Raw genomic sequence first — 17535 nt, 5'->3', positions numbered from 1 at the left:
CTCTCCCATCAATATGAGAGATTTTTGAGGACAGTTCCTTAGAGACTGTCATTTCTTCTCCAGCAGCTCTCTCAGGCAAGGGAGTATTTTCCCCCGCCTTGTTCTGCGCTTGCCCAACACTCAGCCTAGAAAAGCCTTAGACTCTAGCAGTGAGAGGCATCCTCAAAGCCTTCTCTCAGCCATGACTGCGCGATCCCAACTCCTCACTCTCCAGGTCACAAAGGGCTGTCAAGGGTCCCTGCATCCACCCCAGCCCCTGACAGGGACTGCCCCTTTAATCTCTAGCAACTCTGGCACTGCCTGGAGCACGGCTTACACCAAATCCGCAGATACAGGCAGTGGGTGGGACGCTGCCCACTCTGTCTTCCAAATGGTTCTCTGTGCTCTCTGCTCAGCCGAGCCAGCCTCGGGAGCTGCTGAGAAACAGCTCAGGCAGCCCAGTTCCCAGCCGGAGAGAATCACTGCCATGCTGGGAAATTGGCCTTAGCCTTGTCCTTGGCCGAGTTTCAGGGGAAAAAAGCCGAAGCAAATGTAGAAATTGCTCTTCAGAATTCTCAGGGACAAATCGATGTGCAAATGAACCAAAGAAAAATCATTATTTATGTTGTTAGGAACCACGGTTCATAAAGGATGCTCCACCAACTCCTGGTGTTCCTTGAGCTAGACGAAGGTCTTTCCTTATAAATTAAAATATTAGCCATTTTCCCAAATCAAATAAATTGCCAAATTCAAACAAATTAACTGATGGAATTTTCTCTACTCACAACTTCTTTCCATTATACTTTCCTACACCTCTGTTGCCTATTTGTTTGCTGGTAAACACTCCTAAGCAACAAAACACACAAAGCAAATATTACCCAGTTATTAACAGAAAACTTTGGGAAAGGTCAATTATGTTTGGTTCCTGTTTACTGAATTTGTAATTATGGTTTTGATTTTATATTTCATACAGAGAATATTAAAATAATAACTGCCATTTTTAGCCCTACTATGCCCTAGGCCTCAAGATGTTAGACACTTTAATTCTAATTTTCTCATGTGTAATTTAGATATTATTATCCCTATTTTTACAAATAAATACATAGATATATAAATAAATCAAGGCACAAAGAGTCTCAAGTTAATAAAATATTTACATAAAAATTAATATTTACACACCAAAAAATATTATTGCCACGAGGGTATATAATAAAGAGGTCTGAAGGTCTTGCAGGTCAGCTAAGGTGTCCCCGATGGAATGATATATGAGACAAGTTCTGAAGGAGTAGGTAATGAGAGAAGGGAGCAAAAGAAATTGTATTTGCAAAACCCATGCTAAATGGTTCAACTACTTTGAAAAACAGTATGGCAGTTCTCAAAGAGGTTGAACATAGAGTTACCATATGACCCAGCAATTCCACTCCTAGATACATACCCAAGAGAAATGAAAACATATGTTCACATAAAAACTTAATCACGAATGTTCATACAGCATCATTCATAATCGCCAAAAAAATGGAAACAATCCAAATGCCCATCAACTGATAAATGCATAAACAAAATGTGGTCTATCCATACAATGGAATATTACTCAGCAACAAAGAGAAATGAAATCTGGACACATGCTTCAACAAAGATGAACCTTGAAAACACTATGCTAAGTGAAAGAAGCTATTTACAAAATATAATATACTGTCCAATTCCAGTTATAAGAAATGTCCAGAATAGGCAAGTCCATAGAGAAAGAAAATAGATCAGTGGTTGCCAAGGCTGAAGGGTCGGGGGAAATGCGTAGTGACCACCAAGAGTGTGGGATTTTGGGGGAAGATGAAAATGTTCTTCTAATACTGTGATGATAGCTGCACAAGTCTGTGAATATGCAACCAATTGCATACTTTAAGTGGATGAATTGTAGAGTACATGAATTAAGTTTTAACATAACTATTATAAAACAAAAACCAAAACCTGTGCTGTGGCAAGAAGAAGAGTCAATAAAGCGATCTTACCAACTAGAGAAGAGCTGAGTCTTGAGGTCCTTGTTCCTGGTTTCGTCCGCCTACTTCACACCCAACCCCCACGACGTACTTTGTATCAAAGGACAGTGTTCACCTTCTCTTCCTGGAACCATGCCAGGGTCAACCCACTCTTTCCATTTCCTTGCACTTCCCAGAAGTGGCTTCGGGAAAATGAATTCCACCTGGAACTAAAAGAGACTTGCACAATTAAAAAAGGGAGGAGGTGAGCTCAGGGCTCAGGCTGGACAAATAGCTTCATGACTTCAGGGTCTTCCACTTGCTCGGTCAGGTTAGATGTCTGGGTTTGCTGCCTGCTCAGTGGGTATATGGCAGAAACACACTGTCCCAAATGGAGAACGGGGCCCAAATTGAAGGAGAGGCTTTGAGCAAAGCCTCTTTCTGGAAGAAATTTTATAAAGCTAGCAAGAAATGACAGAGGAGAGAGGAAGAAAAATGTGAGCAAAAGTGCTGGGCAGAGATGATCCCACCCCAATGCCATAAAAACTCTCCAGAAAACTTTTTACTTCCCCACACACATTCCACCCAGGGTTGCTTTCATTCCTGGTCATTCACCTTCTTAATGTTTTTCTCAGAATGTTAGCATTTGATGGCATGTGGCAGGCCATGAAGACTGGAAGGAGGTACACCTCCAAGCAGCTTCAAGATGTTTGGGGACATGAAAGTCATCCCATGAGAGACAAGCACCATTACACACAGTGGGGAGGTGGTAGCCTTGGATTTTGAGCAAATTAGAAGAAAGGTCCAAGTGCTGGCCAGTCCTAAGTTTTTCATCCAATAGTTTATCACCTTCCTGAAATTTCTAGCATTAGAGTCAATTTGGGGGTTAAAGTTCTTTTAAACCCAATGAAGAACTCATGCCTCGCACTTAACTCCTCATCTGTGCAAACACAGAGTAGTCATTACAACTTATATTCAAATTCCTTACCACATTACTTTCCTTAATACTCTCTGCTGCCTCTTTAGTCGTTACTGCTGCAGCTACATTAGCTAAATTACACAGTTCAAATGCAACACCTTGCCCACCCCTCCAAAACAACTACCAGTCACTGTTCACATTAAATAATGATTTGCAGTGTCCTTCTCCCTTTTCCTGCTCACATCTCTGCCAACAGCATTTCTTAATGCAAACAGCAAAACTGAATTACAAGCGTGATCCAATTTTGCTCTGCATAATTAGTGGATTAGACATCAGAGAAAATCCACTTATTTTCACAGCTCATCCAACTTCCTCCTCCAACTCTCCACTACCCTACACCCCCCCACACTCAGAAATAAAGGCTCCCAGAGCACAAAGTGAGACAGGTTTTATTTCTAAAGGACAATTACAGCTATCAAATTAGTTTTTAAATGACTCCAAGTATGATCCTTTCTCAATTGGATTTTTTTCCCTAAGAAAACAAAGCTGGGGATCTGAACTACAGCACCTGAGTCAAAAGTATATCATTGAAGACTGCAAATTTTTTTGCCAGAGATTGTAGAAAAAATCTTGGTAGCTGAAAAACACCAAGCCACTCAGGTTTATCTCGCCTTCGCTTCTGGCGTCAGATGGCTTAAGTTTAATTGTTGGCTCTGCCAGCTGTATAATATTGGGCAGGTTACTTAACTTTTCTTCATCCATTTCCTTAGCTCTAAACCGAGCATGGCTGTGAGAGTTAAATGGAATAATATCTATAAAGTGTTTAGAACAGCATCTGGCACAGAGTAAATGCTCAAATGGTTTGCATCATTACTCTATGCCTAGAGCCCAGGTAGAAAGAACAGGCATCCCCAGCCCAACCTCCCAGCTCACCTTGCACATAGGTGGGATCAGGGATCAGGACTGTGACAGAGGCCCGGGCCCATCCTGGGCAGCTCAGAAGACTCACAAACACGTGGTCCATCTACCTAACACTGCTGTGTCAATGACTCTGCCAAACATTGCCACAAATGGATGTCAAAAATGGCTCACTCCAACATGGCAAAGGCTTTGCTGAAGACACAATGAGAGATGCTTACGCCACTGCCAATGATGTAGGAGCAGAAGTAGGGGTGGGGAGTGAGAGCAGGGAGGAGAAATAGGACTTCTCAAATTTTCTCCTGTATCTCTTCCCTCCCAATTGCTTACACCTGCCACCCACAGAGTGAACATGTTCTGCTACATGCCCAGCTGGGTGAACAGTGTGGGATAGGTTGCCAAGAGACCAAAGAAAAGGCCCAGAGACAGCCAACAACACATATGGATTTATTGGTGAGTTATTCAAGTTGAGATGGTAGAAGAAACCTAAGGTAGGATTAAAGCAGTGGAAAACAATATCTCTGAAGAAATGAAGAACAACTTGAATGTGTGGAATTGTTGAGCTAAAATAAGGAAGACTGAGGAGCATCCATTAATGTTTTTCTCTTTCTCTTCTCCCCACCTCCTTCCATTTGGATCTCTGTCTTCTATCGGTCGACCTTGATACAAAGGAAGTGGTTGCCACCTGATTTTTAGTTCTTCTATAGGTGGAGTGAGGACACAATTAAGTGAGTTTAAGGAACAGTTGAGAGACTTCACTTAGCTTTGAAGAAGAATTTCTTGCTAGCAAGGAGTGCTCAATCCTGAAATCTGTTAGTCACTGAGACTGGATGGAGGAGGTGGTGCTTGGTAACGACCAGCAAAGGTGTCAAGGCTCCTGGCTCTGCTCTGCATACTAGAGAGCTCTGCACACTGCAGCCCTTAAAGTCAGATAGGACATCAGCAACAAGAAGTGATCACATGGGAAAAAGCAAACAAACAAATAGAATCTCGTACAAAAGGGCCTTGCCATTGAAAATATAGATTCAGAGAAATTTAGGGAGTATCAGCATTGGCTCAAGGAGACATATCCAAAAAGACTGACAGAGGTTCCCAGACCTTGCTATCCAAATTCGATCTTTTTGACTTATTTTTGGTTTCTTCGGATGACTTCCTTACTGGGAAAAGAGAATTCTCCTTGTAAATATTAAATTGACTTTGTAAGTACCTGAGCTTTGAAGTCAGACAGACGTAGGCTCAAATCCACCCTCCTCTACTTACTATCTGTCTAACTTCTCCAAGTACCAGGCTCTCCCTCCTGGGAGATGAGGTCATTATAAGGAATAAATGAAATTCTTCATGCAAATGCCTAACACTGAGGCTAGCACAAAGCAGGGGACCAGTAAGTGTTAGCTCCCTAGTTGTTCCACTACTAATCAATATCATTTGCACTTCAGCTAATCAAGAGTTTTCCCCAGGACTTGGGTTTGAGACCTGTAAACATGGGAGATCTCAAAGGAATGGAATCTTGAAACCTTTGGTCAATACATTACCTTCACCCACCTACTCCTCTCCTGAAGGAATTCAGCTAACTCTACCCAGGTAAAGCCGAGAGAGGAAAAATTACCCAGAGAAATTGGTTTATGTAAATAACTTATCTGATTTGATAAAAGAAAGCCACATTTTTCCCCTTTAATAACAGAGCAAAAATTTAACCAAGACTTTGTCCAAACACGATCAGTTCTATTAAGAACGTAACCATTCAAACAAATAAAAAAAGATGATTTGACTGATTCCTTTAGATTGATTCAGGGTCATTTAGACAGAGGATGTCAACCTTTCTCTGTAAAGACGAGAGAGTAAATATTTTAGGCTTTGTAGTCCATATGGTCTCTGTCGCTAGTATTCAATTGCCATGGTAGTATGAAAAAAGCCATCAACAGTACACAAACAAGTGAGCTTGGCTGTGTTGCAGTAAAACCTTATTTATAGACACTGACATTTGAGTTTCATATAATTTTTACATATCACAAAGTGTTAATCTTCTTTTGATTTTTTCTCCAACTATTTAAAAATATAAAAAGTCATTCTTAGCTTTCATAGCTGAACAAAAACAGACAGTAGACAGGATTTGGTTCATGGTCCTTTGCTTGCCAACCTTGACTTAGACACTTAGACCCTAAAAAGTTCTCAGGAAATATCTTGTCCAACCACTATATATTATGGCTGAGCATTAGATGCACAGATGGAAAGTGACTTATGCATGATCAGTGGGTCTTTCAGACCAACATCAAAGGCTCAATACAAAGAGCATGTCTATTAAATGTCAGGCAATTATTGACTAGAAAATGGTAAACCCACTGTTTCAACTGCTGTCTGCTACATTCAATGTCAGACAGTCAGTGCAGTAGATTCCTCCACCCCTTGCATTTTTCAGTTTACTCTGTCATTTTATAACTTGGTCTTGAGACAGCTGTGTTAAAGATCCTTAGAAGTGAAATATGATGAGTGATTTTGTGTCACAACAAGGACCAAAATTGTGTGTTCACCATCTGAATCTTATTAGGAAATATTCTGAGACTTTGAAATGTGTCTTCAACCTTAGGAAACTATAAAAGACAACACTGTAACTTCACTTTCACACAAAACTACCCAAGGAAATAAAGATTACAAAATGTAAAAGGCGATTTTCTCTTTTAAAAATTGCTTCACATATTTTAATTCTTGTATTTCCCTTGGGGGTTAGATATTTCGGTCACATAGTTATCCAATTAAAATGAAAACTCTCCGCTTTATCCTTTAGGCGAGGACAGCTGCCAGCTGCTAAGTTTTATAAAGTCTTTAATCTTGTCCATAAATATTTAACAAGAACTGGTTGGTACACAAGCTGAAGTAAAGTAAGAAATCAAAGAGACAATCTTGGAAATAACCTCTGTGCTGTGTGAAAGCTGTATAAAACAAAAGCCGAATGACCGATGCCCTCCTTTTTTATTAAAATAACCATTAAAACATTTTTGAGTATTTTTTCATCCCTCTTTTAGCCTGTTTGTCCTCACAAATGTACAAAAAATAAGTAGATTATAAAAAAATGTTAAATGTGACTATCTGTGCCCTTTTCTGCAGTATCCTGTCATTTGTTTCTGAGGCAGCCTCTAATGTTTCCATGGAAACCCACACTGGGGATCTCTAAGCACTTTAACAGTGTTTGAAAATGTAGACCCCTCTTTTTCATTCTTGTCCACATGCACACACGCACACACACACAGATACATACATATACAGACGGACCCACATACACTCACACCTACACACAGACCACCACCACCATTATCATCCTATACATCTTTATCACAATATCCGAAACAGGCTAAAAACTCAGAATAAGTAACTAATCATAAATACGGCAAGGATTCACATCCTCTCTTCTTTGATCTGCTGAAAGTAAAATGCTGCTGTTTGCCTTGACCGGTCTTTTGACTTCCTCCCTTCTCTCCCACCACCCAATTCCATTTTGCATGCTTGAATCTTTGAGGTCATCTTCACTTCAACATCCTCCCAGGCAAAAGCCCCTCATGAGTTTTCCTTGTTCATTCTCTTTCATGTGGGATCATAGAGCATTCTAGATACTGGAGAATTTATGCTACTGGCAGAGATCTCTTAGACCAAAAGGTTTTTCCTACTTCCCTCAGTGACTAACAGATTTCAGGATTGAGCACTCCTTGCTAGCAAGAAATTCTTCTTCAAAGCTAAGTGAAGTCTCTCAACTGTTCCTTAAACTCACTTAGTTGTGTCCTCACTCCACCTATAGAAGAACTAAAAATCAGGTGGCAACCACTTCCTTTGCATCAAAGTCGACCGATAGAAGACAGAGATCCAAATGGAAGGAGGTGGGGAGAAGAGAAAGAGAAAAACATTAATGGATGCTCCTCAGTCTTCCTTATTTTAGCTCAACAATTCCACGCATTCAAGTTGTTCTTCATTTCTTCAGAGATACTATTTCCCATTGCTTTAATCCTACCTTAGGTTTCTTCTACCATCTCAACTTGAGGATTTTCTAATTTTGGACATCCCAGAGAATCTAGACTGTCTACTGTGGGAGTTCCCTTGGCCTTTGAGGTTGCTTCCCAGTAACAATCATCCATCCTGATTCTGTTCCTTTATACAAGGCCAACATGACCCTTGCCCACTCAACATTTCAATCATTTACTCAGCAAATACTTAAAGAGGGCCAGTTCCAGGCACTGGGCTTATAGCAATGAACAAAAGCTACATAAATCCTTGCCTACTAGACTTACACACCACCCTCAGTTTGATCCAGCATGGCTATGATTCCATGTCTTCTCCAGCCTACCCCTGATTCATGGCTCAGCTTCCCATCCTGATCCTTTCTATCCCTCATTGGATGCTAATATTGATTTCTCACTCCCTTGACTCTAGACTCTTCTACAAGTTGGCTCAGAGCTACCCAATGACATTTTTTATTTTTATACTATCTCAAATTGAGTCCCCAGAGCCCCAATAACTATGGCAGACAACTCTCATCACAATAGCTTTTTAACTTTTTTTATATATTGTATTTTCTGTGTGCCAGGTGCTAAATGCCTTACACATATTAATTCACTTAACCCTTTTAACAATACCTACAATGAGGCAGGTGCACATTAACCCCATTTGTTGACTAACTGATAAATAGCAAAGTTGTCACTTGCCCAGTCACCCAGCTCAAAAGAGGCAAACCTGGGTTTTTCATCCTGCATTTAATATCTTGGCTTTTCATTTTCTCTGAGCATGCTTGTTGCCTTAGGTTATGTTTTGCCTATATTTCCTGTTCCCTGAAATCATGTGAAATGTGACCCTTATCGTACAAATTATCCATCACCCAGGGTTCCTTTTTCATATATTTTAAGTGGCCCTGGGCCAAGGACATCACCTTGAAGGTACCACTTGTTCCATCCTCCAGGTTGACAAAGAGGAAGACACCTAGGATTCATTTTGTCAAACTGCAAAGAACCAGCATTCATGCATGCACCCTGCGTCTTAGTTCTGCTATTATAAAAGGTGTGTGGATTTTACTATCTCATCCCATATGGCGCTTCATTATATTGTCCACATGACATCCTTTGTCCTTGACATATCCCATCCCTCACGTAATGATGATTACCAGTCTCGCACTCTTCTAACTTCTCTAGGGCAGTTTCCCACAGATCTAGGTTTTGTTTTATTTATCACTTCTCTCTGCCCTTTCTTGCCTTAATTAAACTCAGCCTCAGGACACAGGAAACCAGAGAACTTATTTTTCTTCTTTTTGATGAAAGTGATATTGTTTGCTAAGGACAGCAAATATTCCCCCTACCTCCCACCCCTCCCCAAACTCACTAGTTATGTCTCAAATACTTTTTGTCCTATGTTTTCCCATTTCTGCTTGCCTGAGTGTTTCAAGGTTTAATTTAGATTTTAATGGTTTCTGATCCAAAGGGAGGAAATGAAAGGGAAGTGGCCTTCATTTTCCCGTCTTTTACTATCAGCTTTTATCATTTTTCCAAAGCATTGAAAAGCAGCTATTTTCTCATCCAGGAAAATCTTCGCAACTCGCAACAAGGGCCCTTTCTGTTATTTACATAAATAGATGGATGGAAAGAATTTATCTGATGATAACAACTCTCAGTTATCTATGGGTTGTAAGAAAAAGTTTAGCATGTCTTAGAGCTCAGCAAATATGTTTACCTATATGGTATGGTTTGAGGGCTCACCACAAGATTGAGGCTGTCTTCCCTTCTCCCAATCCTAATTTACCACAGTGACAACAACAAAAATATTTTTTAAGGGGTGATATAAAGACACTAATATCTTAGTAGAAATGAATGTACTGAATTCCTCCAAGACTGAAGGGGCAGCGATCACACTCAAGACAAAGGTTCATGCCTCCCCAAACCACTCCTCTTCCGAGTGACAATCGGGATGAGCTTTCTGGAACATTGTGCTACTGTTCTGCATTTAAAACCCTTCTTGGTTGTCCTTTGTCCTTAAGCTTGAAATTCAGGCTTGGTAGCCTGACAATAAGGCCTTCCATCACCAAACCCCCTCTGCCTCTCCAGTTGTACCTCTCATACACCCCACATTTCCCACTGTTTATGTACACCAACCTGGAAGCACATCCTTCTGATGCAGGGATCAGCCTCTCCCTCCTCCTTCTTTACTTGGCTAATTCCTTTCCCCCAACAAGACTCAGCTCAGCTATCACCTCCTTAGGGCAGCCTTTCCTGACCATCTTCCCTAGTCTGTTCTGCACTCCAATATAATCTTGTCCTTCTTTCCATCATGGGTCTAAATGTAATGGCCATTGTCTTTCCTATTGACTATCATCCTGTGAGGAATAAGGATAATTTTCATTCTGTTTTCCCCCATGCCTCCTGAAAATAATGTAGTAATCTAATAAGTGTTTAAACAATGAAACGGATTCAATGAAGGAAGAGCAAAAATGGAGTAGAATGTCCCAAAACCATTGATCCCAAGGTTCACATTTTTCCTGAGGGCATCCCCTGATTGTAGGGAGAAGAAAGTCCTGAGGGCATCCCCTGATTGTAGGGAGAAGAAAGAACGCCATATAAATAAGGACCCACAAAGCCGCTGAGTCCCAGGAGAGTCTCGACTTTGCAGCATTTGAGTCATAAAAGGCAGGTCCCCAGCATTTTGCCAAAGGGACAGCTGTTCAATGCAGCTCTAACTGTCCTCATTAAGGTCCTTCAGTAGAGCTAACAGGAATCTCCCCAGCCCACTGGAGACCAAGACACTCCTGTTATCAATACTCCCAATACTCCTGATCAGTCTCTTGAAAATCCCACTTCTTACTCAAGGACAGGGCCATGCAAACCTTAAATCTGCTACCATGACTTCACTCCCCTGGGACTAATTCTCATTAATCCATGGCAACAGGAGACAGCCTGGATAATTCAATGGGCCAAAGATCTAAGCACTTCATTTTAGCCAGTACTTTCTGCTTCATCATCACCATCATCACCATTATTGTCAATATGATTTATTTTACGTGTCCAGCAGAATGTGGCACAGGTCTTGAAAAAGCACACAAATAACTGTATATGGGAAAAAAATATTTTTTAAATTTTTGACATTCAGAAAGTTGATATCCTTAATATTTGACTTGCAGCTTATAAGGAAAACAATAAGACCTTATTTTTTAAAGAGAAGCAGAGAAATTTCCACTTCTGGGAAGATGTAATAGATGTACTTTTCCCTGGTCCTCCCACTAAGTACAACTAAAACCCCTGGACATTGTATGTAAAACAAACAAGAAGACTCTGAAAGGTGGAGAGAAGAGGGCAGACCAGCTAGGAACCTTGAGACCTGAGGAATGATGCAGTAGTGAGTTCCCTGGGTTTTCTTTTTGCCTCATATATGTATCCCAGATTTGGAACTGAAGAAGCCAATAAGGCCAATGGATGCAGACCAAGAAAAGCTCCTCGAAAAGCCTACTCTCCCCAATAAAAGGACCATGCAAGAGGCAGCCTAGCAAGACAGATAAGTTTTAGACAATAATGCTCTACTTCAGCCAAACATCACAGATAAAACTATGACCCATCCCTGCCCATGCCAGCAAAGGACATGTGGGGAGCTTAGACTTCCAGCCTTTGGACTGTAACAAGGTGCCCCGAACTCCCCCACCAGGGTGATGCCAGAAAAGGCAGAGCAAGAAGCCAAACATGCAGTACAGTTATATGCAGTAATGAACATGTAATGGGCAATGAGGAGGTCCCCCACAATCACATTATGGAGACTATGTGGGAAAGCTGCAAAACCACAATACCAAATAACCTACCTAGTAACAAGGCGCACTGTCTCACCATGCTGGGGAGGTCAGAAGGGGCCTACCAGAGAGTCAGGACTTTCACCACCACCCAGTTATGATGTGGCCACCTTGACACACGTGAAGGCAATGTAGGAGCAGTGACAAGAGACCCCTGCCCTCCCAGGCAAGGTGAGGATAAAGACTTTGTGGGGAGGCAGATCTCTCAGTCCCACCCATCAGTAAGGAGGAGCACCACCACTCTCAGGGGTCAACAGAGGGTGAATGAGGAACCAGGATCCCACCCCTACCAGGCAGTAACAAGGAATGGCTCCCCTTCCTCTGATGGAGCGATGTTACAAAAGCCAGCTAAAACAGAAAGTCTAATTGAGATCCAGAATCTCATAATGTAATACATAAAATGTCTAGTTTCAATCAAAAATCACTCATCATACAAAAAACTAAGAAAACCTCAACTTGAATGGGGAAAAAAATAGCCCCCAAAACAGAGATGTTAGAATTACCTGACAAAGATTTTAAATCAGCCATCATATAATGCTTTGATGAGCAATTAAGAACCCATTTCAAACAAATGAAAAAAATAGAAAATCTCAGCAAAGAAACAGAAGACATAAAGAAGAATCAAATGGAAATTTTAGAAGTAAAAAATACAATAACCTAAATAAAACTCAGTAGATTGACTCAACCACAGAATGTAGAGGACAGAAGAAAGAATTAGTGACTTTGAAGATAGGACAATAGAAATGATCCAATTTGAACCAGAGAGAGAAAGAGACTGGAAAAATAAATAAATACACACACAGAGATGCTCAGGAAACTGAGGGAAAGGTTACATGGAATCTCTCTGTATTATTTCTTATTACTGCATAAGAATATGCAGTTATCTCAAAATAAAAAGTTTAGCTAAAAAAATACAAAGAATGCAGAAAACAAGAAAAGTATTAACTGACAATTCACCAAAGAGTAAATACAGCAAATAAAGTTGGGGACAAACAGTTTAAACTTACTAATCAATGACGTTAAGACAGATTTTTTTAAACAAGAAATAAGTTTCCAGCCATTTCTCCACACAATGAAGAAATAGTCCCCTTGTACCAAAACTTCCATTTTGGTGTAATAGGACCTATTGGGTTTTATGTAGCATAATAATTTTGCAGCTAACTTTTATTGAGTATTTTCATGCCAGGAACTACACTATATACTTCACATGGATTACCTCATTTAATCCTCTTGGGGATCCTAAGGGGAAGGTACTCTAATAAACCCTCTTTCACAGATGAGCAAATTGAATCTTAAACAGATTAAGCAAATTGCACAAGATTACTCAGCTTAGAAATGGTAAAGCCAGGATTCAAAGTCAAGCAGTCAGACCACAGAGGATACTCTTACATCCAGACTTTAGCAAAAGCTACCACTCCCTGGGAGGCAAATCTCCTGGAAGGAGAGGATGAGTTTTCAATAGCAGCCCAGGAGTCTTCTGAGATCCCAGCCCTGAACTTATTCGCAGATTCTAATTCCCAGCACCTTGGCTGGACCAGTTGCTCCTGGCCCTTTAGGTCTGCTGAGAGGAAAGGATATGCGGGGCACCAAAGAGATCTCACCACAAGGCAGGAGGTATCTAATGGCCTGGGCACAATAGAGGGCCCTGAAGCTCAGAGGCTAGATCTAGGGTAGCATGAGACAGTGCTACCAACATGACCTTCACTTTGACCCAGCCAACCCAGCACAATTTCTGAGCTTGGAAACAACAAGTGAGCATGTGTGGGACACACAGCTAAGGATCTGAACTGCACAGGACCAGTCTTCAGCAATGACACCCTTGGCAGGTGCTGATCAGACTCTCCAGTTACCTTATTCCCAAACATTTGGAAGTCAGACAAATTCTGTAACCAAGCAAGGGCTCATTCTGCTTGCCACAACCCTGAAGCCAATCAACTACAAATGAGTCAGTGGTTGAGAAAGGAATTAATTTGATTAGCCAGCAAAATCAGAAGACGGTAGGCTCATGTCCCAAAGACCATCTTAAACAAGCATATAATCTTGAGGCAGTTGTATAGAGACTAGTGAGCTATGAAGGAGGGGCTCAGGAACATTGACTATCTGGCATCAGTGACTGGAGATGCCACAGGTCTTTCAGTTGTCTTCGATGATATATGCCAGCATAGATGTTCTTCTCTGAGGAGGTCACCATGTTCCTAAGAAACTCAAAATAACAAAGTTATCATCCATATCTATTGGGCTGTACATTTGTCAGCCAGGATTATTTCCTAGAGGGTAGCTATTTATCTCCTAGGCTAGTGCAAGGTAAAACATACAGCTTGGGTGGTTTAGTCAGAGGTTATTCTAAGTTACAACATAGCTTCCCTCATATCAAACTTACTTCAGGCCAGTATCAATTTCTCACTGTCAGTTATCCATTCTATAATCTTATATGGCTATCATTTCTATCTGGCTACTTCCTGCTGACAAGGGGCATCATAGAGAATAGAGGAATGGAACTGACGAAACTTGATTTGAAAGTATTCTCGAGCAACAGTGTTGATTAACACTGTTTGAGACTTTAGTTTTTTTTCCATTTTATCAGTTAACACAACCTCAGGGTAAGAAAAGGATACAAATTATCAGAAGGAGGCAAAAAAGGTAACTTTTAAGATTTTATCACTACTAGAGGCAGACCCAATCAGACAAGAGAGCCATCTGATGAAACCAGAACAAACTTCTGCATATTTTTGGATTAACTGAATGATTCTCTTTCCCCTCTCTGTAACAGTGACCTCTGCCTGGTGTTCAATTACTCCAGCTTGTTCAAGAACCTCTGGACTTCTTGAGATGCTAAGTTTAGATTTTGCTTAGGCCATTTATCTTCTATAAGTTTACCTTTGTGGAGGGTCTCAGTTCTAACTCCTGATAGGTATAGTCTTCTTCATCAGTGTTATCACAGGTTTTGTTAGTTTCCAGCAAATGAACTTTACCTGTAACCTCTGTAGTACACCAGATATTAGACAAATTCATTATGAACTCAGTTTGGTCACGATAAGGATCTGATAAACGGACGATTATCAGATCAAACGGACGAATCAGTATGATTCATGGCACCTTCCCAACAGAATCTCCCTTTTTCCATGTACCAAATGTATCTTGAACCAGAGTTCTTACCACAGGCCAAGTCAGACTTACCTCTGAGTTCCATTGCTGTTGTGGGCATAGCCATATGTTGGAATAGCCAATGTAACCATTTCGTTATTTACAACTCATAACTGAAATTGGTTCCCATTGAGTTATGCAAGGAAAAGAGGGTCCAGAAACTTCCCATAGGAAGTATTTGGTAATTGTTGTGGAGGGTATCTATTCCTACAAGCTGTACTACTTCATGTTTGAAATCTTTTCTTAATTTGAGTACTAAGGCAGTCAGAGAACAACAGCGTAGACTTAAAATTCCTTCAATTATTTCCCATATGTTTGGTGTCCCATATTTTCCCATAAGTGGGTTTCTTGGGCCTCAACTGTTAAGATAGTGGGCCATTGTTTCATTGCTACTTCTGATTCCATTTAGAGAAGCATGTCTATTAAGCTTTGCTGGGTAGAGGCACATGCCTTTTCCCACAGTTGAGACTCAGCATATTTTGTCATTATTTCCTGAGTTTTGCTTATCCATTTGTCTAAAGCTTGGTTGGTCTTCCAGACTGCTTCCCAACCCTTTCCTTCTTCTTGAAACAATAATCCACCTAATTTTCCTGATGCCATTAAATATTGCATCTCTTGCCTGTGATAGTTTTTATCAAATGCCATTTCCACTTGGCCCAATACACTCAATCTAGCCCCGAATGATCCTAAAATCTCTTTTTGTCCTTTGTTAGCAGTGGTCCACCATTTTACTCCTACTGCATGTGATCATCCCTTCTTATTAGAAGATTTGGTTTTTGGTACCCATCCACAAAAACATGGCTGAGGGGAATGGGGACACATGGCACTATGACAGGAAACACAAGGTTTGGCTAAGTAACTGCTGTTATAACCTGGTATTTTTTTTTTAGCAACTCATCATTGATTCCAATGGCAACATAATAATGCTGATACTTGGTGGCTCTAGTCCTGATTATATCTCTACCAAAAACCTTCCCTGGGAGAAGTTCCCAAGCAGTTTTCCCTAAAGTCTGTCCTATATAATAAATGTACCCCATAAAGTCCAAATTAATGTCTAGGTGTTTATATCATATAAAAATACTAGCCTCATAGAATTAAAGTGGGTATTGTGGCCATCTGTCAGGGGATCAAAGTTAGTGACTTTTCTCCATGATCAGTAACCAACAATCAGAAAGGGAAGATGTTTCTGGAGGCAGAAGTTATAACTGACATGAGGCAATCTCATAACCATTAATAGCAAAACAGAAACAAATTGTCTCTTGAGCGCTAGAGGACATGTTAAGGCATACTTGATTCCTTGTATTTGTCCTAAGTATTGTGTAAAGATTAAGGAACTTTACAGAATACACATCTTAAATCCTTGATGTGTTCGCACTTTCAGGAGGTGGTCTCAGGTTGCTCTGTTGTCTCTTCTGGTAGAGCTTGTTTTATCTGGATTCAATGTATCCACGGTTTTACTCCAGAGAGCTCCATGGAAGAACAGGTGGTGAAAGCAGCCTGTCCATTTAGCAGACAGCTGATGCTCAAGACCTTGTTCTTTCCAGCTTTTGAACAGGACTCTGTCATCCAGCTGGTAAGAATGTAAAGCGAAATCAGATGGGTAGGTCGACCTGCTGGAAACAAAGTCAGGAATAGAGCTTAGTACAGAACTTAGAGATTTTACATGGTTAGTGATCATTATATCCCCATAAGGCTTCTGGAGAATTTTTCCCAAGGGAGGAGGCCTGAAATAGTCTACCATACAGAATTTCAAAAGGGCTTAATCGAAGCCCACTTCGGGGGGCTACTCTGATTCGCAGCAGGGCAAAGGGTAGTGCCTTATCCCAATTCAATTGTGTTTCCTGACAAATCTTAGCAATGTTCTTCTTGAGGGTGTGGTTCATCTTGTCTGTGCTTCCTGTTGATTGAGGCCTCCAGGCCGAGTGGAGTATCCACTTGAGGGCTAGTATCTTAGAGACTTCTTGTGTGACTTATGACACGAAAGCAGGTCCGTTGTCACTGCAAAGTGTTAAACAGGCCAAATCTAGGAATAATTTCATTCAGCAGAATACAAGCTACTTCTGATGCCTTTTCAGTCCCAGTGGGAAATGCTTCTACCCACCCAGAAAATGTGTCCATCAACACTAACAAATACCTGAGGTCCCCAGTTAGTCATGGCATCTGAATAAAGTCTGTTCACGGATCTTCAGTACGCCAGCCCCTTCCATGTTGAGTTCCCATATGAGGGGGACCTGGGACTGTCCTGGGGTTGCTTTTCAAACAAATCATGCAGTTTGGGGTCACCTGCTATATAGTCTTTTGTAAATGAGCCCCTGAGATGTACCTCTGGACCCATTGTAGGGTAGCATCCCTTCCATAATGAGTGCTCTCGTGTGCATGTTTTAAGATGGGGTACAAGAGGGCCTCCAGGATCAGAATTATTCCTCGGGTATCATTTTTCCAGCCTGCTGGGTGCCCAACACTGTACCTCCATTCTTTGGCCTGGCCCAAGTCATTTTCTGAATATTTTGGCTGGTATCCAGATAGTTCTATCTGTGGCAGGAGGGGGCTGATCATAGTGGGGTTTTCTATTTTAGCAGCCCTTTGGCTGCTTAATCAGCCAGCCAGTTGCCCTTGGCAATAGGGGTTTCTCCCTTTTGATGGCCAGGGTAATGTATCATGGCCACCTGGGAGGGCTAATTGGTAGCTTCTAACACTTGTAATGTTTCTAGGCTGTGTTTAATTTCATTTTTGTCTGTTGTTTTGTCTTTCCAGATTGCCCTGTGGTCCGGTACTACTGAGAATGCATACCAGGAATCTGT

General features: G+C 41.1%; 1 long non-coding RNA gene across 3 annotated transcripts in view; it reads right to left on the bottom strand.

The window, feature by feature from the left end:
- Nucleotides 1-10788: 10788 nt before the first annotated feature.
- Nucleotides 10789-17535, bottom strand: part of LOC139076767 (uncharacterized) — a 97551-nt gene continuing 90804 nt past the window's right edge. For 2 of the 3 annotated variants that reach the window (XR_011528696.1, XR_011528695.1), the window contains exon 7: nucleotides 14236-16344. This is a non-coding gene — a long non-coding RNA (uncharacterized lncRNA). Of the gene's footprint in view, nucleotides 16345-17535 lie in introns of all 3 variants that reach the window. The other variant, XR_011528694.1, reaches the window with a different exon arrangement.

Source organism: Equus przewalskii, chromosome 17, assembly GCF_037783145.1.
Source record: "Equus przewalskii isolate Varuska chromosome 17, EquPr2, whole genome shotgun sequence".
NCBI lineage: Eukaryota > Metazoa > Chordata > Mammalia > Perissodactyla > Equidae > Equus > Equus przewalskii.
This window is presented reverse-complemented; position numbering and strand designations above follow the sequence as displayed.